The sequence below is a fragment of the Nothoprocta perdicaria genome, unplaced genomic scaffold, assembly GCF_003342845.1.
Source record: "Nothoprocta perdicaria isolate Ctin4 unplaced genomic scaffold, notPer1 scaffold_62, whole genome shotgun sequence".
Taxonomy (NCBI): domain Eukaryota; kingdom Metazoa; phylum Chordata; class Aves; order Tinamiformes; family Tinamidae; genus Nothoprocta; species Nothoprocta perdicaria.
The window spans coordinates 651,805-665,198 of NW_020455888.1; the positions used below are offsets into that span (position 1 = coordinate 651,805).

At 44.1% G+C, this 13,394-nt stretch overlaps 1 long non-coding RNA gene across 1 annotated transcript; it reads right to left on the bottom strand.

Annotated features, from left to right (window-relative positions):
• Positions 1-1,409: 1,409 nt before the first annotated feature.
• Positions 1,410-4,693, bottom strand: LOC112956341. The gene is made up of 2 exons (XR_003251034.1): positions 4,491-4,693; positions 1,410-1,492 (listed from the first exon to the last, which is right to left on the bottom strand). It is a non-coding gene; the product is annotated as an uncharacterized LOC112956341 (long non-coding RNA).
• Between the last annotated feature and the right edge of the window lie 8,701 nt (positions 4,694-13,394).

Below are 13,394 nucleotides of genomic sequence, written 5' to 3' on the forward strand. Positions count from 1 at the left end.
TGCTTTATGATACCTGGCTCGTCAAATCGCAAGAACAGCTGCTTTCTGGCCGTGTGGTGGAGGGCAAAGAATAACCACTATGGCCTAACTAACTGGAAAGCTAGAAGAAAGGAAAAAGCATAACATTCCCAGAAGACTGGTCCTGATTCCTGACCTGGAGTTTCCTCARTCGGCGTAACGAAGATTGAGAGCGTGGTCATCAATTGAGCAAAGATTTGCAGGACACAGCAGAAATACCTTCTAGTTTATAGAGTATCTGCAGCAAGGTCTAAGAGCAGACGTGCCAAGAGGCACGAGAGGTGTTAGCGCTCACCTCACTCCTTCTTCTGCCCATGGCAGGGGTAGAGTCCCCACTGTGTGGCTTCAGGGAGGACTTTAATATCTCCTCTCCCAGCCCTGGAGGAGTCATGCTGCCAATTCCCCTTGGCACCCCATGGAGCAGCACTGCAGCTCGTCTCCATCTCTTTATCCTAAGTTTGCAGAGCCATGGAAAGAGCTGCATWGCTGCTTTGGGAGCCCAGGAGACACCAACACCACAGCAAGTGATAGGTCAAGGCAGCTCCAGAGCTTCTCTTTAACCAAATCCTCATGCTGAGGATCTACCGTTAGCATTCCATGCAAGGAAAAAGGGAAAAGGGGTTTCCTTCCATTCGGGCCATGGCCKCATGTGTCTCTGCTGAGGCAGCATGGAGACAAATCTGAGAGCACTGCAGTTGTCTCATGCTCTCAGCTGCTTCTCAAATCACTTCACAACTAAAACATCAATRGTAAAACATAAATGATTTAGCTTCATTAAATCTTTCTTGAAGAAGGAACKCTACCATCCTCATTTAGAGGTGGAAGAAGCAAAGAGGAAAAGTTTGATACCAAATGTCATATAGGATGTCTGTAAAAGAGCCAAGGATATTATGAACCCGTCTCCAGTCCCCGGTCCAATTATTTGGCCATTCTTCTCCTTCCTGATCTGTGTTAAACATCCCTATAACAGAACTGGGAAACCTAGAGAGAAGCCCTGCATTAGCACAGAAAAACACTAGGGAAGAGTATGTTCAGAGGTGCAGATCAAGACAAGGAAGCAAGTAGTCCACACACTTAATCGAAGGGGTCCTCAGCTCTGCTCAGCAGCCTCAGCAGGGGCTGTAACTGGAAGCAGAGCTCGTAACACCAAAGTATTTAATGTCCTCACTGTGGGGGGACAAGCCTGCAGCTGGGAGGCCTGGAACAACCACGATGGCTGTAGGTCAGGAGCCTCCTGAAGAAGCATTTTGTAGCATGCTCCTGCACATCATCCACCCAGAGAAAAACAGATGTGACAAGATAACGTTGAAAGGAAATCCCAGCAGAGAGAGAAAAATCAGGAAGCTTGTTAAGGAGCCCGTTGCCATCTGGAAGGCCGGAAGAGGCCCACATCTGTGGAAAAGCAGGACCTCTGGGGGAAGTCCCGGTGCTCAAGCGCAGCCAAGTTGCGAGGATGGTGACCCACCAATGGGCCCTGGAAATGCGAACAGAGTTTAAAGGAGGAAGCTGGTGGTCATTTTCATGAGGGTTCAGAGTATATAGCAGCATCTGAAATAATCTCCTTTTGCTGATTGTTGGCTTTGGCACAAAACAGTAACTYTGTGGCCCAGAGGGCTTAACTGAAGATACAAGGAGGGAAATGAGAGCACATTTGGGCTCTTGATTTGCTAATAGGAGCCCTTTGTGCTGTTTATTGGTTCAGAGCCATCTCCTAGGTCTTAACTCTTTATTCCTYAGTTACCATGAAAACATGAGGTCTTCCTTGACTATGCATTTTAGTTCTCAGAGGTAAGAGCATTCTTCCCGAYCGGCCACTAAACTCCCCTCCTTGCTGTTAAATCTGGGGCACAGGGAGGGGACAGGGGACCTATGCCATGGAAACAGATGCCTTTGAGTTAGTAATTGGTTTTCTAGTAACTGATCGTTTCTATAACTCGGCCCAGCGAACACCAGCTTCGTGCTGGCCTTCCCGTGTGGAAACAAAGTACAAAAGGCTTTTGCTTTTGGTTAGTCATGTAAATCCCCCRCTGAAGCTCATCCGAACAGAACGGTAGTAAAAGGCTGTGCTATAAATAGTGCTGTGTGTTTGCGGGGTGGAGGCAGAAACGCAAGGTTTCGTTGCACATACGGAGGATCCCAGGCCTCTCAGAGCCAGGGGCTGACATTTGCCTTTCTGCCTGTGCTCTGATGTCTGCTTTGTTTTCTGATAAAGTCATTTACTTTAAATTGGCCTGAATGCATGCTGCATCTTGAGAGAGAATTACAATGCAGCCTAGGCAAGTTAACTTAACCATGTAATCTGGTCCAACTGCTATTTCTTAAAACTTGCAGAATTTGGGGGGTTGTATTAGAAATTAGGATAAAAAGAAAAATTCAGTGCCATCGTGGATATGAATTTTTCTAAAGCTCTGAGAAAGCAGCAATAGGCAGCTCTGCAAAGGATGCACACGCTGCATAGGAGCTTTTTTTGCTGATTTGAATGAAGCTGTTCAGATGCAGTGGCTGCATAATCAGACACCAAATGTGGCATGATAATGAATGGATATGGTCTAATTAGAAGGATCAGAAGCTTAATTTGTTAACAAGGAAAAAATATAGATCTATTAGCAAAAGAATAGCAGGACTGATTTCTTCACTATAAATACAATATTTTTGTAAGATTTGTTACCTGTCAGTAAGCAAAACCTATTTGTGCAGAATGTAAAGGGCAGAAACTCRGGAAATGACAGCTGTAAATGCAATATATTCCCATGGTGAAGTTATGCTAAGATTAGATAATTTTTAAAATGTCTTCGGTTTTCTTCAAGAAATACCAAAAAAGAAAAAAATCATTTAACTTTTGTGACCTCCATTTTTCTTATCCTCTACAGCATTTTAACATATCTTTCTTTTTCACTTGCCCACTTTAAATTGTGACCAGTATCACCACAATGATACTCAAGAAAGGACTATTCGCTGCCCATGAGTACTAAAACACATTTGACTCTATTTATGAAAATCTAATTTGTTGCAAAATTTTGTTGTGTTTTCATCTTTAGAGGTGAACTAATGTAGCCAGGCAGGAACAGAACAGATTTTTTTACTCTATGCACAGCTTTGCTGTGCTTTCTATCTTTGTTATAGTGTTTGATCATGGTCATGGTTGTTTTTCTTTGCATTCTGCATATTGCCCAGCAAAATTTGCCATCGCCAGGCGAGCAGCTCAGCATCGCTTGTTCACACAGTGCCATAGTCTACAGCTGAAGAACACCTACACTGTGTTCTTTTGAGCATCTTTATTTTTGTTCACCCCTTTTTGCCTTTTTTTAGAAGCTGAAGATGAAAGTTGGCTCAACCTGGATGTGCAGCTATGTGTGGAAACGGCACGTGTGGTGATCCCACCCTCTCTGCTGTCGGATACAGCGCAGGAGCCATGATGCCTCCATTACTTCAGTGTCTCCATTGCATCCCAAATGGCATAAGCTCAGCCTTTAATATGTGAGATGGAAGAGCATTTTTATCTCACATTACAGTCCTGGATATGCAGCAGAAATCCTGCATCTTTGTTTATTTCTTGGAGTTCCCTGAGGCATGCAGCTGGCCACAGGTTTTTAGGCTCCTCCACAGCTAGATGCAGCTGATTTTGTGCATCAGGCTTTAAAGTGAGTAAATAAAATAATGCCTTTTATAAATACAGGCAGAAGTGACTTGCTCAACACTACCTAGAAAGGAAGCTGTGGAAGCAGGACTCAAACCTACTTGTGCAGATCAGCAATGTGGGTGAAGCCACAGGCCCTCCTTCCTTCTCCGTGGCCCTAATTCACCTCACCTGTGATCCACGTAGGAGCTCTGCATAAGGCACTTTGCAAAGGGCTCGAGCACAAAGACACAGTATCAGCAAATGTTGTTTGCTGGCTTTTGTGCACCTGTGGGAATTCTAGTTCAACAGATCCCARTCTTTTTCTCATTGCACTTGTCCTACAAAATGGCATCCATGGGGGCCATCTCCATCTATATCTCTTAAAACATGTTAATTTTTCCTGAGCTGGAAAAAAAATGCACATATCTGACAAGGAAGAGTCCTATTCATTAGTCATAATGAGAGAATTCCTATTGCTACATTTAATGGATTATCTGAGCGAAACAGGAAAGGTCTCTGCAGAGCAAAAGGAATGATGTGGCACTAGGGATGAAGCAGGTTCKTACTCCTCATCTGCCACAGAGGCAGCTGGAGCTGCTGAACTAACCCTTTGCAGAAACCTTCGAGCCTCCCTCCCATCTCCCTCAGGGCACTGTGGAATGGTTTTAATTGGAAGCAGATGTGCGGCATGGTAGGTAGGAGCAGGAGTCTGCTCAATGTGAGCTCCTAGTAAATAACTTCTGAATGATCACTTTGGGATGAAAAAATGCCATGATTCAAGGGAAAGAGTTTAAAATGAGATTAGCACTCACARTCTGTTATCTGGGCAATTAGTCTTGCCCATATTCCTTACCAGTTATGAGGAGTCAGGAATAGTCTCTTCTCTCCCTTGCTCTCTAGGTTTGTAAGATGGATGAAGCATTCAGTTTCCAAAACAGGTCACAGAGACGTTTCCAGGTCATCACTCCCATTGCAGACATTTTGGGGATTTCATTTTCCGGTAAGGTGGCCATGAAAATCACAGAGATGCATTGTTGGGAACGACTGATCTGGGTTTTAATTGGGAAAGGATTTTTAGCTCTTAATAAGCACTCAGCCTCTTCAGCTTGATTACAAAAATAATTTGGGGACCAAATCTCCTGTTTTTGTCACAAGGGCTTCCCAATTTARAGCATGTAACAGAACTACCAGGCTATTATAATCTGATTTTGTGGATAGCGTTAACAACTGCCTCACATGGATTTACAGTCATGGAGCTGCATGAGGTTGCTGCCCCTTTACTCTACACTTCATTGCAACCTCTTCCCACCAGAGCCCAGCAGCTCCCCTTGGGCACAAGCAAAGGGAGCACTGGGCAATTAGCTGCAGCTGGGAGCACTTTACATCTGAACTATTCCACTTCCAGATGCAGGAGTTAAAAAACATGAAAGTACAACAGGGGCAACAAGCTGGGAAGGCCAGCTTGTTGATTCCCAGTGCATTGATTCATTGGGAAAATATTTCTTCAGCCTAATTTCAGCTATTGGGAATGTTTCTGGCAGTAGGATGAGTTTATGTTGCATTACCTTGTCCTGCTCATTACCTCTATAACAAACTTTCTTGCACAGTGTTGCCAGGGCTCAGGAAGAAGCTCTTACCCAGCACCAAAATCCAGCTCATGCCACAGAGCACTGTTAGCTCAGAGAGCTGCTGTTCATTTCCGTACACTGGGCTTTGCTGTTCCATGGAAAGCCTGGAGGAGATTTTGCTCCAGTTCTTATCCTGGCTGGTTGGAGAGCTTGCAGCATGGACATGTAGCAGCACRGCAGCTGCCTGACCCTTAACAAGGCAGTGCTATTAGCTGAGTGGAAAAAAATAAATTAAAGGATCAAAATTAGATTGATGYAAATATGCTATGCATTTTCTGAACTTAATAAACTTACAGAAGATTTCAAAACAGAAGTTTTAATAAATATAGCTTCAGTCAATCATTCAGTTGATGTGTGCCTGACCAAGAGAAACAGGAAGCAAGGCTGATTTGTGAACAAATGAAATGAATCCACCCTCCCTTCCCCCAACACTATCTAACTGGAGCTAAGGCCAAAGTAACAGAGAACAGGTTAATAAAACACAAGACCAAAAGTTACTCTGATTTATGAAAGCCCTCCCATAAGTAGCAAAATTAGCCTAGTAATTCTGTGCTGTGATTAGTAAAACTGCTAAAGGCATTTCTACATCAAAATGAAAGTGCATACATGCCCAAGTGATCTTTTTTATGCTATTTTGGGAGCATCATTGCTCAATGTGTTTCCTTCAAAAGCTTAGTATTTTCCATTCATTGAGGTCTGTCYGTCTCTCTAGGTTGAGGATCAAAAAGTAACCTTCACGTTCATCAATGAAAAGTGACAACTGATTTTATTGACTGTACTCATTATAACACATAATATGACAGTGGGAATATTTTTCATGGTGAGATTTTTGAATGGAAGAAGAAAAGTGCAGTTAGTCTGAGTTCCTTACATTCATTAGAAGCAAGACTACTGAAACCATCAACATTAACAGTGACACATAAGCAAACACCAGAATCAGTGCCAATAAATACACAGAGAACCAAAATAAATATTTACAGAATTAAAAATATAATAAACACTGATTAGTATATCCTCATGAACTGTCAGGAAAGAAAGACATCTATTGCTATCAGGTTTTAAATATGTTTTTAAGAATACAGTGACTTGAGGAGACACATATTCATCAAAACTTGTAGAGGTGTAAAGGAGCTCTAACAGTCTCTGATAAAAATACCCCTAGAGTGTTCTTATCTTTCACTTGGAAGAGCTGATGCACACAAACTTGCCAGATTATTAGCAAACCATTTAGATAACGAGTTGGGAGTTCTGGTTTTGCTGGCTCATTATCTCAAATAGGTCACACACTGCCTTCCTGGAGGTGGGGCCACAAATAATGCAGGGGAAACTGTAATTAAGAGCAATCTGTCAGCTATAACGTGGCATAGAAAGAAAGAAGTGATGTCTAGCACATCTGTCCCTTCCAGCACAGAAAAAAGGCCAGGAGCGTCAGCTTGGCAGATGCCGCGTGGCCACGTCTTCCTTAGGCACACGGTGGTATTTGAAGAAGAGCTGAAAAGCTCTGAGAGCAAACACTGAAGCCATTCTGCATTTCCCACCAGCTACCTTTGCATCGCATTCCACATTTCAACGCTAGACTTTTCCCGGGACAGATTGTGCTGACAGAGGACTGAAAGTTCACGAGACCAAATTACRGCGTCTTGACTCAGTCTTAACAACAAGGAGCCCTGCTAATGGGTCCCCTGCTCTCAGGGGGAACGCTTGCGACACGAGATACTGCTCAGCTGTTGCAATCTGCCCCAGCACTGGATTTACTTGGATTTTACACCAAGGTAACAGCTTTACCCTGCAGAAACGTAGGGTAACCTCGCTTGAATGAGCCAGATGCTACTGAAGGTTGTTTACACCCAGACCTGCTGCCACTCCTCCTTGCTGCACAGGGCACTATTTACTCCCTTGCTCTGGAGCCAGGAGGTCTCACCAGCACCCACCCGGCCTCATCTGGTCCCCAGATCAAAGAAGGGCAGAAGAGCAGTGAGATGCCAGGGCCTGGAGCTGCTGGAAGCACCTATGCTAAAACTCCCCCCAAAACAGAAGCTAAGGAAGAGAGCAGCCACGCTACCGAGGCTCCCAGCACACCCAGCTCTTGGCACTCACGCAATCTGGCTCCTAGCTCAGCGCACGTGGCTACCCTAGCAGCACCACAAGGGCAAAATGAGACAGGTTTTACAGGCATATGCTTAACTCTCTCCTTTTTCCACATGAAACAAAAATTCAGCCTTGCTCTGTCCCATCTCCCAGCCACCCTACCAACCATTTCTACCAACCACCATCCTGGCTCCTTCTGGTGCTGGTGAACTTGACAGATGCCCCTATGTGAGGACACCCCCCCAGCTCTGCCAGCACCCAGTGATGCTGCCCAGCCTGGGGGTGCAGRTGAGCTGGAGGAGACCTTTCCCCTTGCTGCTGTGGACTAGAAACAYGACCAGCTGCCTAGCTTTAACATTTTAAGGTCAGACTTAATTCAAAGCAGATGCTGCCGATTTTCTTTTATGAGCACATTATGTTCAAAGCGTCTCCTGCATCTGCATGAAAGCCCCTGGAAAGAGCCCGACACCAAAGGGGCAACAGTTTTGATGCACCATCGTCCCCAATAATAGCAACCTGCTCACGTTCTTATCATGTGGTCCCTGCATATTGCTCTTCCTAAAAACAGATTTAAGAYGTTTCTGTGATACAATCAAAGGGAGACAAACCTAGTTACCATATCAAAAAACAAGAGAAGTGACACAAAAGGCAGGGGGCTGCTGCCCTGGAAAGGATCTAGTCCTGGTTCTGCCATCACAAGTGAAATTAAGGGTGGCAGTGATTGCGTTAGCTCTAATTTGGACATGCTGAACCGTGGGATTACGTGCAGGAGTGGCTGCTCTTTCAGATGGAAAAACAACAGGAAGATGTGCTCTGAATTCTGATCCGAGGAAGGGCTACTGCGATAGCACAAAACACTGCCCAGTCACCTCAACAATGTCCAGCGTTGCAAGAAGGGAAGACAYGTTTAGGAAAACCCTTCCTGCTCCCTCAAGCATCTCCTCCCRTTCCTGTGGAGGCAGTGGAAGCTTCGCCACTGCAGGACTGGGCCTTGGATAGGGATTGTCAGGAAACGCTGGGAAATGCCGGGTTTCCAGCGCTGTGGGCATCGCTGGGCTGCCTCCTGTGCCAGCTTGGCCGCAGCACTAGAGCTGAAGCAATTTTCTCCTTTTTACCACTGCTTTTGTGAGACTGCAGCCTGGGCACTGAGAAACCCTTCCGGCCCTGTGAAGTGCATAACCCTTTTCCTCTCCACAACAGCTTTGGTTCTATTTATTTAAATAAATAGAGACGGGAAAAAGAAAAGTGGTCTAATCAAAGAAACAGAAAGTGTGGACCCGGTCTCCATCCCAGAGAGCCTCCAGGCTCTTCCACAAGAGTGGCACTTTCCCTGCTAGATTTGTCCACAGAAGGGAAGTGATTTATTCCACTCCCATGCAAAACACCCCTTAACATCCTCATCCGTATATATGCACTCACACAGCAGAGGTTTCTCTTTTAAAGAACGTTACAGCATGTTCTGCGGGGGAAATAAGTAATTCTGCATGAGAAGTAGGAGCAAAATCCCCTTAAATAACATCGTGGCAGCAGTGGTACTGTGATGGAGGCCTGGGTCAAAAATCTTGGTGTCTCAAAGTGCAGTGTTATGGCTGAAGGGAGTCAGAGAAATATAAAGTGGAAAAAAATAGGGCAGTCCAGGCAGCAGTACTCACTGTTAGGGATGGAGAAGCTCTCTAGGGCAGGAAGAACTTTAAAGACCTGCTTTTGCAGGAGTAAAGGCCTCCAGGACGTGGTTTGAGTGGGCTATAGCTCTTAGTCCTTTGCATATGAGTGTATTGCCATTTTTTTTTCTCTACAAAAAAAAAAAAAAAATGTATCTAGGAAACACTAACACAAAGTTAAAGTTCCTAGATGAGATATTCACAGGGAAGACGAGATCTGAGCTAAAGACGAGCTCAAATATTCCTGTGGATTCAGGCTGGCTTAGAATAAGCTCTCGCCTTAGGCAGTGGTGCAGATTGTGGTACCTCCTGATGAGAGCAAACAGGGCACGAACTCGTGACAAGTGGCAGAGGGGGATGCTCAGCCTGGGCAGCTGGGGGACAACACACAGTGTCTCCTCAGCAATGAATCCGGAGCCAGCAGTGCAGTTCTGCTCGGGTAAGTGGGGCTGTGTCATCTTAGCAGAAACATAAACAAGGCAAAAGTGAATAAAAAAGGATAAAAAAAAATAAATAAAGGATCCACAGAAGAAACTGCCATATGCAAACTCCACCAAGACTCATTTCTGCAGCCTCTTCGAGATGGTGCCAATTGGTTTTTCCAAGGCAGAAGCACCAGCCTTTCATACCGACAGCTCTGAAAATGCTGATAAATATGGGATTTGATAAAAATGCATTTTCAGAGCCCCTTGCCTGAAGTGCCATATTTATCAGTGGTTAGATAATCATCTGCCCTGGAAGCGGCTCATGTTGCTGTGAACTGCCTCTCCCACACCACTATCTTCCTGAAAAGCCTTTCCAGAAAGCTGTCTATCCGAGCAGGCAAAAACACCCTCAGAGCACAGCCCTGTAGCAGAATCCGGGGCTCCCTTTGATTAAAAAATAACTAGGGTCTTGCTTTGCTAAGCAAAGCCTGGTAATTTGGCTCATCCGTACTTAGAGCATCTTACTGAAAATGCCAGCTCCATCAGATGTTTTGAAGACTTTGGTGCAATATTCACTTAGCTTAGATAAATAATTTAATAAGCTTCATTAAAAAATAATCAGCAAATTAATTTTTATAGTGTATGCATGTAATTTTAAAAATTCAGCCCTCTGCTACCCCAAATGGTAGTAAGGACATTCACAGTGGGTGAGGGAAATGCTGGTGATGGATGGGCTGAGACCAAACACGGTTCTTTTTATTCTAGTGCTATATTTTCTTCCGAAGTCTGTCACGTGGCTTTGAGTCCTGCTACTGGCAAGAGCAAAATCTATATGTGCTGTGGAAAAAATAAGACCCTTTATGTCTGTCTGCACACCTATAGCACAGGAAAGTTCTATAAAGGAAACTTCTATTAGGACAAAAGAAGTCCACCAAAACATCATTTCATGCCACTAAAAGGAAATCTTTTGTGCTGATATATAGGATAGGAATGTATATTACCACTGATATTACTGTAGATAGCTATAAAAGGCTATGCAATATATAGAAATATCCTAAGAACATACAAAATTTACCAGTAGTGACCTGAAAGTGCAAAGAGTACATATAACTAAATGGCAAGTCCCCGTCTATAAAATCCTTTATGGACGACATACAGGCTGATAAATACAAAGCATCATTCAGACCACAAAGTAACGAGTGAAACAAATAACCAAAAGTATTCCTTAAGAAAACCAAAGCAAYGACAGAACTGGGAATGATATTTTTGGGACTCCAAACATCATTTCTACCTTAATACCTACCAAAGCCAAGGAAAATATATGTTTAAACACCATATTATAGGGAAGGAAGCAAACTGCCACAGAATGCCTCAGGACTATTACCTCTTTGTGTCACAACCTTTAAATCCAGCAAGTCATTAATGGTTTGCTGCTAGGCCCCTCATAGTGTTTTACAGGGATCTCTCAGGAATTAAATGCAAGTTGAAAGAAAGTCTTTGAACCTCCTTTCGATGGTCATTTTAGGCATTGTGTGGAGTTATATTTCTATGGTAATAAAAAGCCCTAGTAAATATTAAGTTTTCAATTACCTTTTGAAACGAAAACATCAATGGCTTAAAGACTGAGGTGAGCTTCATAAACACAGAGTTAATTTGACCATTAAATCACAGGTTTGCTGTCATACAGCCGATGCCCTGAAGCCGTGTGGTGAGGACTCGAAGCTGCCACCCTGCCACGAGTGAGTCCCTTTGCYTTTTAGGGATATGATTGTCCTTAAAACAAGCACATTGCAGCAGCCAAAGGAGCCACCCAGGGCTCTGCAAGGCGCCCGTGCACCAGCTGAGCAACGGGAAACCTGCATGGGTGCTCAGGCAGCCCCTCTGGCGCCCTGCCATCCCATGGGAGCTCCCCGGCACCCTCCCATCCCACGGGAGCTTCCCGGTGGCACCGGGGCCGGCATGCGGAGGAAGGAGGCAGAGCAGGGCAGGAAACAAAAGCGAGAGAGAAAATGCAGGGAAGGCAAAACGGTTTTAATGCTGGTTCTTGTTAGTCGTGAGGGAGCGAGTCTAGCGTTACTCTACGTTCCTCCGGGTACAGACATGCCACGACRCAAACAAACGCACACGAGGGGTGTTTGCCACGCACGGGTCCTGCACACACGGCAGCCTCCATCTCCTAGTGCTTTTAAAGACGCCCGGCTGTGACGGGCGGCGCTTCCCGACCTCCTGGTACCGCCACAAGCTCCCGACATCCTCCCTCCTTCTCAACCTGCAGCCCCCCTGCATACAATTTCTCCCTGCAGCAAGACGGGGAAACAGGATTTTTCCGCAGGACTGTCATGCAGGGGAAGAACGTGACCCTTCCGCTCAGATGAAAGCAAAGGAATAAAACCRGGAATGTTACGATCGGGGCTAAAGCCTAGGATTAGTCTGGGGGGCGAGGGGGGGGTTCTGTACATTCATCCTTTTGGGGGTGTCTCAGCTTTAATTCTGTAGGACACACAAGCAGTGTCAGGCCATGTGCAAATCCCTTCCCCAGGCGAGGGAGCCCACGGGCGAGGGCTCCCCTACACATGCATATGTACAGCACGGCCGCGGGAGCAGGCGTGCACAAAATCACACACAYGGCTGCTACAGAGAGAGAGAGGAAAGAAAAGGGACACATATAAAATAATCTTCTGTGAAGTCTATTAAGGTTCTTATTCAAACCATATAAGCAGGACACGATGAGAAAAACTGACCCTTTCTCCCTGTTTACCCCCGGAAAGGGGGTGCAATTTGGTACTGGCTGTGGGAATTTCAGAGCCAGATTCCAATTTCCCCCAGGTGTTTTCCCCCAGTTARTCCCACCTGCAAGAGAAGGAATTCCTTTCATCGTATTTCCCAGCTTTTTATGGTTATCTATAACCTTAATATTCTTCAAATGCATATTCTGTATATTTATCTTCCTTTTCTTCTTTCAATTTACGAGACAATAAAGCCAACTGCTATGTAAGATCAGACCCATTAGCTTCAGTAATGTGAATTTAGTATTCTCTGCATAATATAGACATCTATTTTTTAAAATGTATATTATTTTTCAGATACACTGGAGTATATATTTTATATTAACTGTGGTCTGATGATTAAATACTCATACCAAAATATTTTGTAAATGCATTATATTTACCCTTAGACTTCCATGATTTTTGGAGCTTTTTCAGTGTATCATAAAAATATGTCCTCAGGCACATTAAAACCCTATTAAACTTCTCAGAAATGCTGCCAATACCCATGTACAGTAGCCACTGTTCACAAAAACACCCTGGCCATTAATACATTTCTCAGAGGATCCAGGCTCAAAAGACCATCTCATGGACCCCTAGCTTACCATATTTCTCTTTCTCTCTTAAAGTAACATTATTCTGAACTCCTTAAGAATGAAAATAAAAAAGCAACAAGAACCCAAACTTTCCTTAAATAGTCAAAAACTAATTTATATATTCTTAAAAATAATAATTAAAAAACACGTTTCTTTCCTGGGTTCCTTCTCTGTAAGGTTTAAGCCCAGAGCAACTTTGTGTATAAACCCCTGAAAATAGAGGTTTGCAATGGCAGTGCTGTCAGACCCTCAGCTCCAACACCCACAAAGTGCCACCCTAACAGGCCCAGCACCTCAGACTTCCTTAGCTGGGGATGCATGAGCCCACACAGGACAGAGTTTTGCTCTAGTTTAAGGTACTTACAGAAAGATCCACAATTTTAGAACTTGTAAAATTATCTACCTATAAAAACTAACTCTTGCTTACACTCTAGATAGTACAGACAGGTGATTTTTTTATATATATATGTATATATATAAAATCTGTAGCATCGAGGAAAACTGCTAAAATATGTATATATCTACACATGGAGAGCAAGTTATTGTATAAATGTGAACAGTGTGTATATATTGGCATTTAGTAGAATGTTTCCC